Source organism: Pelecanus crispus, chromosome 1 (genome assembly GCF_030463565.1).
Source record: "Pelecanus crispus isolate bPelCri1 chromosome 1, bPelCri1.pri, whole genome shotgun sequence".
Lineage (NCBI taxonomy): Eukaryota > Metazoa > Chordata > Aves > Pelecaniformes > Pelecanidae > Pelecanus > Pelecanus crispus.
This window is the reverse complement of record NC_134643.1, coordinates 210359464-210373976: the sequence shown is the minus strand read 5'-3', so window position 1 is coordinate 210373976 and position 14513 is coordinate 210359464.

Below are 14513 nucleotides of genomic sequence, written 5' to 3'. Positions count from 1 at the left end.
TTTCTGTACACAATGAATGAACCAACTTTATTGTTTCATAGTCAGAAACAGAGGATGAGACTGATCTCATCTAAATTTAAAAGTACACAGCACAAATGTCTGTATTTTTGGTTAGTCATCATGGGCTCCCTCAGCAATCAGTAAAGAGGAACTGGCACTTTTGAAGTGTGATTTGTCTGATCTACTTTAGATGTATATTTGAGGATGAGATTAATTTCTCAGGTTAGTACTCTTCAGTCTGGAAAAGAGACAACAGGGAGAAAGGATGTGAAATGCTAAAGGGCTACAAAATCATCAACGGCCTGCAAAATGGTGAAAAGAGAACAGCTGTTCAGTGTTTCTAAAAAAAAAGTAGAAGACATTAAACTAACATGACTGTAGCTTCATGAAACCAAACACACTAAAAATGAACAAAAGGAAGAGGTTCTTCAGATGTGTGGAACTCCATGCCAAAGGACAGTGGCTGCTTAAAGTGTGTATGGGTGTTAAAAGAAGGTTGTGCAAGTAGATGCAAAAGAAATAATTTGTAAATTGCTAAAATGTCAAAATTACATGCACTGCACAAAAATCCTTTGAGTTGGAATAACTGGAGATGAGGCGAGTAATCAGGAAAAGTGTCATATATGTTCTTACTCTTCCCTGAGGTAGGTGGACCCCTGGTCAGCCTAAGTATGGTTGCTGTTATGCTCATACATTGACTATAATGGATGGCTTGGAATAGTGGTTTGAGATGAAAGCTAACTTCTACACTGCAGATGACTGCATTTTATCAGATGAAATCCACAGAGTGTCTTTGACAATGAAATCAGCTCAGGTTTAAAATAGGTTGTATGTGGGAGAAAGAGGGAAACCAGCCAATACGGTGCTGGATTTGGCATTTTTGTAGGCAATCCAACTTCCCACCACTGTTCTGTTTGTACCTGGTTCCCGCAGTCCATTAATACAATCATAGGGCTATTTGCTGTTCAAATATTACTTTGCTAGTTCTTGAAATCTGAAATCCAATGGGGTTTCCCCATGCAGGTTAAAAAGGACTGCTGTGGGTTAACCCCAGTAGGCAGCTAAGCCCCACAGAGCCACACGCTCACTCTCCCCCAGCAGGATGAGGGAGACAAGCAGAAGGGCCAGAGTGAGAAAACTGAGTTACACAGCCCACCAGAGGGACCTGATTCTCTGTTACTTACAAAAGTTCAGCTGATTAGACACCTTAGTTTTAATTTAAACTAGATTAATTCCACCCTTCATTTCTGTGATTTTCAGAAAAGGTTAAAATTATTCTGTATTAATACATTGGGGGGTGGAGGAGGTGTATGTCTGTACATATCAATTCAGTCACAGAACAGAGAAACTAAGGTATGTTTGGGCTATCTTCCTGTCAAGATATGACTCTTCTCCACGTCAGTATTGAATTTAAATAAACTGTATTATGTTCATCTATGAATGCAGAAGAGCATCTCAGCATATTATTTCAGTTACTATAATCCTTGACTATTTGTTTCCAATATCTAATATAGCACACATAAAAACCTCCATGTTGTCTCCCCTTTCCTATGACTCCTGCCAGATCTTGCAACACAGCTTGGTGTATGCATATCATCACATTCTCTTTAAGAAACTGCAAGGTGTCTATAGCTTTCCTTTGGTCTTAACTGACTACTCTAATGAAAGTTCTTGTAAGAAACAACACTGCCTTTAAGAGCAGAGTAAGAAAACAGGGCTCAGAGGGCTCTGCAGAGTTCAGGGCTCTCCCCTGCACATGCTCTTTCCATGATCCCCATGGTTCATTTTCACATAGAGAGAAATCCGAGCAACATCAGCAGCCATGGGCTGCTGCCCATATTACTTCCCTCTTACCTTTCTCTCCCCTCTCCAAAACTGGTGTCTGATATCTAATGAAGCTCAGTATATTCTGCAGGATCCAGAATAATATATCCTATATTTATACTATGGCGATACTGCCAAATCAGCCAAGATAACAGGTATTTTATACACATAATTCATGCATTTTCTGTAAAGCTGAATTATAGTTTCCTTAAATCAAAAAATAAAATGAAGCCAGAATGTGTAGCAACATTACTTAGATCAGTATCTTCTTCTACATTGATCACTTTGAATTTTTCACACTAGAGATTTCATAGAATCATAGAATCATTCAGGTTGGAAAAGACCTTTAAGATCATCTAAACGATTCTATGATTCTATGATTCATTTGATACATTTAACCACAGAAAAGCTTAAAGCAAGTGTCGTGGTTTAACCCCAGCCAGCAACTAAACACCATGCAGCCGCTCACTCACTCCCCCTGCCCCGGTAGGATGCGGGAGAGAATTGGAGGGGTGAGAGCGAGAAAACTCCTGGGTTGAGATAACAGTTTAATAATTGAAATAAAGTAAAGTAAAACAATAATAATAACAATATAATAATAATAGTAATAATATACAAAGTGATGCACAATGCAATTGCTCACCACCCACCGACCGATACCCAGACAGTTCCTGAGGAGTGATCGCTGCCCCCCAGCCAGCTCCCCCCAGTTTATATACTGAGCATGATGTCATATGATATGGAATAGCCCTTTGGTCAGTTTGGGTCAGCTGTCCTGGCTGCGCTCCCTCCCAGCTTCTTGTGCACCTGGCAGAGCATGGGAAGCTGAAAAGTCCTTGACTAGCATAAGCAGTACTTAGCAACAACTAAAACATCAGTGTGCTACCAGCATTCTTCTCCTACTAAATCCAGAACACAGCACTATGCAAGCTACTTGGAAGAAAATTAACTCTATCCCAGCCGAAACCAGGACAGCAAGTGACAAAAACAACCCTCCAGACTTCCCATATGCTTTTAAACAGAATGAAAGTGGGGGGGGGGGGGGGGGGGGGGGAAGGAAAAAAGACTTTATAGTACATTTTGAAGGATAGGCAACTTTACCTACTGTAACAAGTCTCAGTGTGTTTCAAAAATGTGCAGCATCACAGAACCTAAAGAAATTAATAGATCTTCAGCTAACAGCAGAGCAGGAAGATTTTTGAAATATTGAGTTCATGCATGCAGAGCAAATTCTTCTCCAACATTGTAGATTGAAAGGAATATAGATCAACCGGCACTTTTTTGATAAAACGTCTGCATTGCTCAAAGAGTTTTATGGAATACACGAGATGATCTTCTGAAAATTATGGCATGCTGTAGAGTACTAGGAAAGAGATTCTGCTGTAACAAATAGAGCAACACTGTGGCTAGAGATGGTGGAAAATATCTTTTGGTGGTTTGTAGTGGCAACCAGTGCAATTTAAGGGTTTTCGGTATCTCACTATTGTTCATGTAGTTTGAGTATTAGGTCATAAAGAAGCTATCTTAGGATTTATGAACAAATTACAGTGCTGATTTTGCTGATGACATTACCTGGCTCAGCTCTGTGTATTGATGGTAAACAAAAGACCCACCAAACAGCAAGCAAATCAGACAAAACAGGTTGATGGTTTCATCAATGAAAGGAAGACAAAAATATGGTTATTAATGTCCCAAAAGACATATAACTTCAGAAAGAGAAATATTAAAAGAAGTCAGTTTTCCTATCCAGAGTAGAGCTTTGCAATGAAAATGATACTGTGATAGATACCCAGCAATGATGACCAAATGCTGGTAACAGCTTTTATACCCTTGAAAAGATTTGGAAAAATAGCATGATTAGCATTGTCCCAAAAAATGTTTTTTCAACACTGTCGTCTTTTACTCCTCCTAAGTAAAGAAACCAGTGTCCCGAATCAACCATGAGAAAAGAATGGGGATCAACATATTCAAGATCAGCTTTAACAGTAATATCAGTATGATCTTTATGTCAAGTGGTAACATGAACACCATTCAGAAGTAGAAGATCAATGAGAGCTAAGAAAACATTACGGAGAACAATAGGGAAAGAAACCCAGTCCATCAACATGACACTTAAAATCTGAAGACCATCATAAAAATAATGAAATAAATTGCAGAAACCAGGGCCCATCCCATGAGCAGGATGGTGCAGAAAAATAGACAAGAACAAGAGAAAAGTTTTCTTCACTGAAGATATTATAAAAGGTTTTAACTCCTCAAGGAGAGCTGAATAATCCCTTCAGGATCAGTTTCTCACTATTCACAGTTTAACTGTGCCTGTAGTCCTTCCCCAGTATGCTGATTATGCTTAAGAAATAGTAATCAGCAAATTATTTAAAAAAAAACCCACTATGATATTAGACAGTGTGAGGAGACACAAGGGATCCCTTTATGACACCCTACCAGTTCCCATTTCATAACATAAGTCTCAGGCAGGTTTAAGAAACAGAGTAAAGAGTAATGAAGAGAGTTTATGAGTCAGCTTCTCCTTATTTCCCTTAGGGACTTTGATCTAGTGTTATTAATGTCACTAGAAGTCTGTCTGCTAACATCTAGGAACCCAGCAAAAGGGTCTTACCTGCAAACCCACACTGGAACAAGAACCCATACTCTATATTGAAGCATTGTCTTTTTGCTACAAAATGTAACTATTCTTTTTATCCCACAGTTTTCTAATAAATATATTCAAAACATTGTCCAAAGCTAGTGTGTTACTATTTTGTATTTGGTTTTAATTTCAAGTAGTGTATTCAGTATTCTGTGCTTACTAAACATCAATATTTGCATAGTCATTCAGAGATATAGGCTAAAGCCATGGCCAATCAAGCCTGGCTAATGTTATACATCTATTTAAACCTGACCTTCAACTGCTGTCTCTGATCAAAACCATTTCTTCACTGTTCTTCAGCTAATGGATTTTTAGCACCATATGTGAAGTGTGGAGTGTGCATCAGCATCTTTCACATTAACTCTCTCCAGAAGACAGAAGAAGGGAAAAATGTGACTAAAAATGCCTAAATGGATTCAGCTGTACAAGCACAATCTAATCATTTGCCCAGGAGAGTCTGAATGAACAAGCTAAGTTTAAATGTGGCAAACTGCCAACTTAATTGAAACTGATAAATATGGATATGAAGGGCAACAGACATCCGGTTTATTATTTGTGGGTTTTGTTCCTGTAAATTCTGCTCAGTGAAAGCTGACTAAATCTTTATGTTTGACTACAATGAGTCCCTTTTTCAGATTTCATTTTTATTGAACTTCTTTACATTTGATGCAAGTGGTTTGGGTGTTCCTTTAAGGGTCTTGCACCTGCTTTCTTCTACAGCCTGCAGCCAGATGTGGAAAAACACACTGAGTCTGAGGACAAAAGGACTTCACTGTAAGGTAGCTGCATCTCCTGACAGTATCTTTGAATCTAAGAGTATGGATTTCCACAAAGAAATTCACATGAAGCCATGCCTACTTTTCATATTAATAGAAACATATCAATATGGTATGATATAATGTCATACTAGGCAGAGATATATTTTTATTGCATTAGCTTTCATTTAAGTAACTAAAAGGCTGCAAGGGAAGTAACCTCATGTATTTGTGGGGGAACCACTGGTCTTTACATAGACTTTAACTCATTTCTCTTTCCCATGCATCTCTCCATACTCTTCCTATCTGCTGCCCATCTACTATGACTATAGTTTAGTTTTAAACCCTAGTCCAGTAAATATTTCACATGTAACTTCAAACATTCAAATATTCTTCCACAGTTCAGTAGTAAAACTTGTGTGTGCAGATACAACATGTATACATGAATGATTGGTGGCTTGCATTGTTAGGCCAACAAATAAGGGAACTTGAGCATAATTCCTGGCCAACAAGTAAACACAAAGGCAAATGGACACAGACAGTTAATGGTTAACTATTACTGGTAGTTGAAAGAAGCCTGTTTTAAAAGCGATTTCATGGGTTTGGGGTCCTCTGTGAAATTCCAAGTCTTTAATTCTGACTATTGCTAAAACCTCTTTTTTCCTATCTGTCTTTTGGCAGGCAGTACCTTGCCTTTGTTTTCTCTGTTTATAGGTCAAAGTGCGTGCCAAACCTTTCATTCAAAAGTATATGCCCAAAGGGATTGGCAGTCTTGCAAAAATCTCATGAAAATTTACAAAAGGAACCAAAGACCTTAGAATCAAGGCTCATAGAAAATCAAGTCTATTAACACACTGATCCCAGAAAAATGAAAAATCTGATAAATCACAGAGTTTAAGGACAAAGGGGGCTATTATGATGATCTGTTCTGATCTCCTACATTGCACAGACTATAACTTTTCACCCAGTAATTCTTAATCTCTGGATGAGCTACTGCTCTTCTAAAAAGACAAACAGCTTTAATTTTGACTTTAGTGGCAGATACTCTATACCCCTTGCAGTAGTACTAGCAGTTGATCACACTGATCGTTTCATAGATGTTGTTGACTTCTGGACTGAACTTACCTAGCATTCTCTGTCAGCCTTTGGATGTCAGTATGCCTTTGCTATGTCAGATAGCTTTCTGCTATCAGAATTCTTTCCCTGATACTACTGTCATCATTTCGTGATCACTAAATCTCTTCTTTGATAAATTAAATGGAGAGAGATCCTCAAAGATTTCAAAAAATTTTACATTTTTTTCCATCCCTGTTCTGAAGTCCGTCAATAGGGTTGCTGAAGCATTGACTTAATCGGTTTACATGGTCCAGTAATTGGCCTAGTAACTCTGTACCTAGCTTTCTCCTTCTGTGCCAGCTATTACTTCAGCCACAACTGCGGAAAGTGCTTACCAGAGAACACTGGACCATCCTGCCAGTATGACCCATATTCCTGGTTCCTAGGCATAAGTACTTATATTTGGCTTTAAATGCGAAAAGGACATCAAGGGCTCTCAGGAACCAATTTTTTACACGATTATTCCCTTTCTCTCAAGCAGTTTCACTCATCTGCAAATTTTATTACAGTTTTATGTTTGCTTCTGGTAAAGTACTTGATTAACACTGGGCCAAAGAGAGATTCTTCCAGATCTCCTGATTGTCATCCAAACTTTAACAGCTGAAGGTGCCTACATTCTCCACCAGCTGTTAATGCAAATTAAAGCCTAAGTCACTTACATTCTCCATGAATTTCTGCATTCAGATTTAACAGTCAGTCCTCAAGGACAGGGTACCAGACCAAACACTTCATGCAATTTATGTGGGCTACAGTAACAAACCTTAGACATGAAGGCAAGAATTTATTGTTAGTTTAATTCATATCAAAAAAATCTTATCAAATAATTATTAGTCCAGTTATAATGACAGTAAAACTTATCATCCAAATTATCTGATTATCATGTCTCTTTCTCAATAATAATTTAGCCAAAGCTGATACAGACAGACTTCCTGCTGTGTCCCCTTTCTATGCACACCCTTTCACCTTCTGTTTAGATCATAAGCTTGATAAAGGTTTTCCTCAAGAACCGGAGTCGGGATGAGTCATCTGTGACCCAAGTTCTTACCTCACTCTTTGAAGGAGCGTGATATTGATGTTTTCTTCGTCATAGCTCTTGAGTCTGCTTTGGGCCATTTTTGTATTTTTTGTGAAAATCACTTTAACTTGTTCTTTGTCCATTGATTATCCCTAAATCCAGTTTTACCTAGTTTCCAGGTTGCATTCCTTTAATGACCAATGAGTGATCAATCATTTGTGATTTGCGTTTAGAGCTGTAGCCTTTGGTATCATTCTGTGCATTTACTTTCAAGGCCTTATAATCTTGTGTTTTGAAGGCTCACTGCAGTCCTCTGCTTTTTTTCCTCCAAGCTGTTCTCAGTTAATCCAACTAATGTTTTATTAGCTCAGTGTAGTAATACATACAATACATTACAAGCGGCAATGTGGACATTGTGCTCTTGTAACTACTGACTATCAGTATCAAACAGTTACTGTAATGATACTGGTAAATTTTTTAAAGCTACTTTATGATACAATCCATAGCTGGAGTTGAGTCCTCTTTTTTTCTTTTTCTTTTTTTTTAAATCAAGTTCAATTATTCTTATGCTTACCTACTCAAGTAAGAAAACAAAGAAACAAACCAAAACAATCCTTCTCTGAGCATATTAATTCTCCAGTCTGAAAGTAAGGAAACCTCTCTTGGTGTATATATACTCTGCCTTTCACAGATAGTCACAACCTTGCTTTAGCAACATTTGGAGTCAGCTGAATCAGATTCTGGTCTGATAGGAAAACCATGTAGCTTTCCTTGGTGTAGCACTATATGCATTACCTAACAAGTTGTCAGCAGGTTTTATCAGGTTGAACACTAACCTCACTAAGTTTACCTACTAAGGTGGCTGCATAGTTTTTGGATCAGAGGCGGTTTATATCTACCTGGCTTGGAGTATGGGGAGAGAATAACAAACACATGGCTGTGTTTGTTACAAAAAACACTGAAAAGTATTTAGACACAAAAATATTTACAGCAATGATTTTCACTGGGGGACATAGGCTCTGAGAGACATATGGATGATTCTTAATAGGCCCATAAAACACCTAGAAGAAACAAATATTTCTTCAGTAACCTTAAAAACCTTGAGAAAAGGGATTAGAGAAGATGATCTCCAGAAGTCCCTTCTAACCTCAACCATTCTGTGATTCTGAAATTTTTCTTATGGGGTCCAACACTTTCTTTTAAGGGAAGAATCACAAGTATGGTTTTCTTGGATTCTTTGGGATTCAAGGAGGAGGAAAGATCTGGAAATTAAAAAAAAAACCACATAATTTGAAAAGCATTGACCTACAATGAATCACAAAATCTGAAGTAGCTACTGAGCTGAAGTCTGTTGATTTGCTGTAGATTTACATCTGTGCAACTCAAAGAAGCATTTTGCTGCAGGGAACTTGCTCAAAGAAATTGTTTGTTAGAGAATTTTTTAATGAGGTAATTATAAAGTAATCAGGCACATCAACTAGCAAATCACTTTTGAGACACAAGTTAGATCAAAAAGTTACTTGTATTTTGTGTAATTCTGAATACCACACAACAGTGGTAGGCTTATTAGATTCCAAACATAAGCATCACAACAAATACTTACTGTCAGAAACCTGTAGTTTAGGCCAGTTGGTTTTGGTATCAGTTCAGTTCCTTAGATGCAGAAGAGTCAAATTTTCAGTTAGTCAATTGCAGACATCACATTTTGATGAAATAACTGTCACCTTAAGTAATTCATCTGAAAACCTTCATTCTTTGTAATAAGATTGCTTCAGACTACCTGACAAAACTTTCTTGACATAAAGGTTCATTGTAGGTAATGAAGCAAATTCACTCCTACAGACCTGTAATTGCTCTAGCACTATTTCTCCCTGAAAATGACTGAAGAGAATTAGTGGATTTTTTAAGTTCCTGCTAACTAATAAAGATATCAGATTGTTTGGTGGGATCTATGTCAGGCTGCTCAGAAAGTAAAAAAAAATATAAAAGGTAGGTTGATATTCTAGCTGTTGCACTTGTCCTTATGCAGACTCAAAACGCACATATGACAGTAACACTAACAGTCTGAGATTGGCTTGTCTATACAGGCTGGCTTTATCCTCTGATCACAGCTGTCCTGCTTTCATCTGGGATAGAGTTAATTTTCTTCCGAGTAGCAGGCATAGTGCTGTGTTTTGGATTTAGGATGAGAAGAATGTTGATAACACACTGATGTTTTAGTTGTTGCTAGGTAATGCTTATGCTAGTCAAGGAAGTTTCAGCTTCCCATGCTCTATCAGGTGCACGAGAAGCTGGGAGGGGGCACAGCCAAGACAGTTGATCCAAACTGGTCAAAGGGCTATTCCATACCATATGGCATCATGCTCAGTATATAAACTGGGGGGAGCTGGCCAGGGGGCAGCGATCGCTGCTCAGGAACTAGCTGGGTATCCTTCAGCAGGTGGTGAGCAGCGGCATTGTGCATCACTTATTCTGTTGTTTTGGTTTTTTTTTTCTGTCCTATTAAACTGTCTTTATCTCCACCCGTGAATTTTACTTTTTACTTTTTTTTTCTGATTCTCTCCCCCATCCGACTGGGGAGGGAAAGAGTGAGCGAATGGATGTGTAGTGTTTAGCTGCCTGCTGGGTTAAACCACAACAGCAGCATAATGCCTTCACAGCTAAGACACAAAGATTTCTGGTGAGTGTTACACTCCAGTGAGACTGAAAACCCACTCTTGGTATAGGTCTACACAGGTCAATGGGTCTAACTCTTTGCCAAAATGCTACAATCCCCACCAAAGTCAATGCAAATTGAAAATGACAGGAAAATTTCCCTTGTGTGTGTATGATTGAATATGGCGTGTTGTCTCAGGTAAATACTAAAAGACAAACTTTCTTGCAGCTATATATCTAGTAGTAATTTCTGAAAAACTGATATTGCAGCACATATAGGTAGTATACATACATTAATTTTAAGTGTCCAACAGCACTGAGCAGAGAGCATGAAATACTTCTCCCAAACATAATGAATTAAACCTTTTTATCTAGAAAGGCTTTTTTTTTTTTTTTTTTTTCTTTCCTTAGGAAAGAAGATCTTTGCTTTGGTAGGTACCTATTGATGAAGACCAAAATTAAATGGTAGCCTCCATAAGTTCCTAATAAATTAGTACAAATTGTAAAGGATCTTTAAACAATTTTGTGAAAGATGAAATTCACAGGAATTCATACACTGCATTTAAATTTGCCTTTCAGATGATCAAGAATCATTTTCAAAGAAAAAGATGGGTTTGATAGAGAGCTAATAGGGATTTTCAGAGACCTTGGCTCAATCTCCGAGTCTGTCACAGCTTTGCTATGTGACTTTAGTCATCCAGATGCAATTCATTGGACTAAACCTAGCTGTACAGAAGCATAGCTGTTAACAGAGATAAAGACATTAAGCTGCCTTTATAGCCAGTGGAGAGAAAAAGACATTTTTAGGGTGTGATTAATCTGCTCTTTAGATACTTACTTGATGTTGAGGAGAATTACAGCTTGGAAGTGCCTGTTTTTCAAACCTGATTTAAAAGGGCCCCTGAAGTTGTTGGCTTACATGTAGATATGTATACCATGGACAGCTACAACTGTCCAAATGAGTCCTGCCACTTCTGTATTTGTGCCTTAGTTTCTGCATATAAATTGAGGATAATTATCTCTTCTTTTTACAGTTGTTTGCTTGTTAAGTCTGTATAAACCATATGTTCCCAAGATAAGGTCTTCTCTCATTTTGTATACAAATGATGTTTCAACTTGGAACAGTTCAACCACTACATTGGTATGAACATATTCACATTTTTAAGAAATAAATCACTAAATTAATTTTAATAAATTATTTTCCTGACCCCAACTGTGTTTCTTTTTTTGTTGATAGTAACATAGTTTCTCTTTAATGGCACATATATCTGCAAGTTGTAAGAGCATCTCAATGTCAAGATATGCTTGAACATATGAAACTTCATTCACAAAATTCATAGGCTTAACACTGATCCTATTTTACCAATTTCATCAAGTAAAACCCACCTTAAAACAAAAAATAACATTTTTTAATCATTTCACCCTCCTCTAGAAAGTAGGTACTGCACTTTGCTTTAAGGTGCTGTTGCTACTGTAAAGCAAGCATGTGCAAATTAACACCAAGAAAGACAAAGTGCCTGAGTGATTTTGGACTTTGCATAATTTGTTGAGAATGTGGCTCCTCTTGATTAATACTTTCAGACAGCAGAAGGGTGAGGACATCATAGAATTATAGAATGGTTTAGCTCTCCAGTAGCCAGAGAAGTCAATTTGGACATGAAGATCTCCCTAGGTTTCAGTAATGCAGAGGATTTAATTTCTTGTTAGTTTTGGTTTTGTAAATTCTGATATTGCTTAGTCACTAACATTTGAAAAATAATGTTAATGGATAGAGAAAGATTAAAGAATGCTAGATGTAAATCCCACTAGGCTTAGTTGATCACAGTTATTCAACCTAATGAGAACCTCTAACTGTTTTCCAAAAGGTAAATGGGTGTGTAAGCAACATACAAATCAAAGAGCAGGCAAAAGCTAAGACTTCACCCTGTACAACACCACAACTGAAAATGAGCTACCAGGCTACCATGTGGTGGTGGAAAATCATCTGGCTTGCTGTGAACAAGGGCTTGACACTGCAAAGTTAAAATCTCTAAGTGACTCTTACATGAGGGGGCCTAATTGTAGCTGACTGGCTTATGTGTTGAACAGGCTGGCTTGGCACTAAAGAAAAATTGCAGAAGGGTGTCCTCCCACCACAAAATATGAATAACTACCCTGATGCTTTAGGATGACTACATGAGGGAAGTCATATGCCACACTGACTTTTTATTTTGCTCTTCGAGGGATGTTTTCATATACAAACCAGTTTTCTGATAGTATCTTCTTTATAACAAACATCTTTGTAAAATCACCCAGTGAAAGACCTGAAATGTCAGATGGAAACTGAGAATGAAGTAGGAGTGAAAAAATACCAGCTAATTACAACTAGGCAAAATATTTGTTCTAACATTTCAGGAACTACGTATTTTTTTCAAAACCAACATTATTTTAACTTATTTTGATCATATTTTAATAATTCAAAATATTTCAACTTTAGACATAATTAATTACAAATGGCCTGTATCCAGGGTTCCCACACATATTCAGTTGGACTGGATATCTGAAAATTCCTGCCTTGTAATGATATGGACACCAGCAAGAGATGTTTCACAGTTACCAAACTAAGGATTTTTTTTTTTTTTTTCCTGTGGTTCATCCATGTATCCCATGAAAACTCTACCTCTCCAGTGATTGAGCCACACTGAAGTAGAAGAGCTGAGACATTTTAACTAAAATAACACCTTTTTCCTACATAAAAAACCCCAAAAGCTTGAGCTGAAAAAAAATTTTAAAGACAAAATTAAATATTTATTTATCAATTAATTTTTCTTTGTTTTAAATTACATCTATTACTTTTGTTTTAAATTTCTACAAAACAAAAACTTTATATTAATGTCATAAAGCCATTAATTTTAAATTGTAGGTATGAAAAGCTTTGATTTTTCCAAACATCTTTCCTTTACCTGAAAGTACTTGGTCAATTTAAGCTAACTTTAAAAAAAATTTCATCTCTTCTCTGCAACAAGCTTTCTTTCTCTGTAGCTGCAACATGTTTTACAGCTATTAATTAAAAAATTTTAGAGACCTACAAATTGTCACCATATAAATACCAGAAATAAATTAAATCACAGTCTCTTCTTGACATATTCATCAATATTTATTCCTTAATTTATATCCCAGCTGAATTTCTGTCCTAATTGTAAGCAAGCAAATAATGAGCTGCTTTTATCAGGCCAGTATGTCATGATAGCTGAACTGTTTTTGAAGATTTGCACTTTTCATAAGCTTTCTAGCACTTGCCTCATACTTCACCTGGTCTGCACTGAGCTCATATATATAGCTATTTTATTACCTGCTAAGTATTTTGATTACAGATTCTAATCTTTAAAATAAAGCAATCTCTCCTGATACCTCCTAGCCACAATCTCCTAGCAACAAAGCTTCTCCTTACTTCCCTTGATTCTGAATGCAGAATAATTTATAGATACTTAAGCTTTTTTGTTTTATTTCAAGGAGTCTGACTTTTTCTCAGGAAAGGCTTTGTTTCCTTAAAATCCTATAAATCAATGCAAGATCACCAACAGGCGATTTTAAACATCTTTCGTGAAGCAAAACAACACCTTAACACACTTGCAATTATTTCAATTCACTTGGGCCACATACATATTAAACTTCTTTTTATATAAGGCTGGCAGAATTAGCAAACGGAGAAAGGAAAGCTCACTTCTTAAAAGTGTAAGAGGAGTTTGTAGTTGGTAGAGTAGTAACTTTCTCAAACCTAAATTCCATTCTCTTTTGAAACACAGAAAACAGCTTCCTTTTATTCATTAAAGATTTTGTTGTATAAGACACTCTAAAATAGCAAACCTTTATTGATAAAATCTTATTCATTATTCATCACCAAATATTTGGTTGAAGATTTGACTTCTTTACTCTTTAAGGCAAAGTCTTAAATGCAAAACTTGCAAAGCTCACAGACTGTTTTCTTCCTGTCCTGTGGCCTTCGCATAGTTGTGCAAAGCCACACAATGCTGAGCACTGTCCAGCTCATTACATTACTATGCTCCTTCCTCCTACTGGTGCTTAATACTAATACCTGAAAGACCAGTTCACTAGTTCTCACCCATTTATCAGCCCAAGTGTATAACAGGTTTGAATTGTATTTATCTAGTCATTTTGAGGATACCAAATATCATTATATTCATGCTGTAAAATCTTCCTGTTATCATACAGAAGGCGTATTTAACACATGGCAATCTCCCCTGCCATCTCAGTCCAAAGGCAGAAAGCTTCCCAATGTCTTTGTTGCTTAATGCTCATGCTTATAATGAGATGCAGAAAGAGTGGGACTGCCATTCTACCACAACATTTTCTTCTTTATGTTCCCTCAAGTATGACTCTTTCTAGATTATTGTACTTTTTTCTTCTGATGATCCAACCAAATCAAACTGGTGAAACAGAAATGAATAATGTTCTACCTAGTCATGGATACATTCTCCTGCTATTTTCTATGCATCCATTT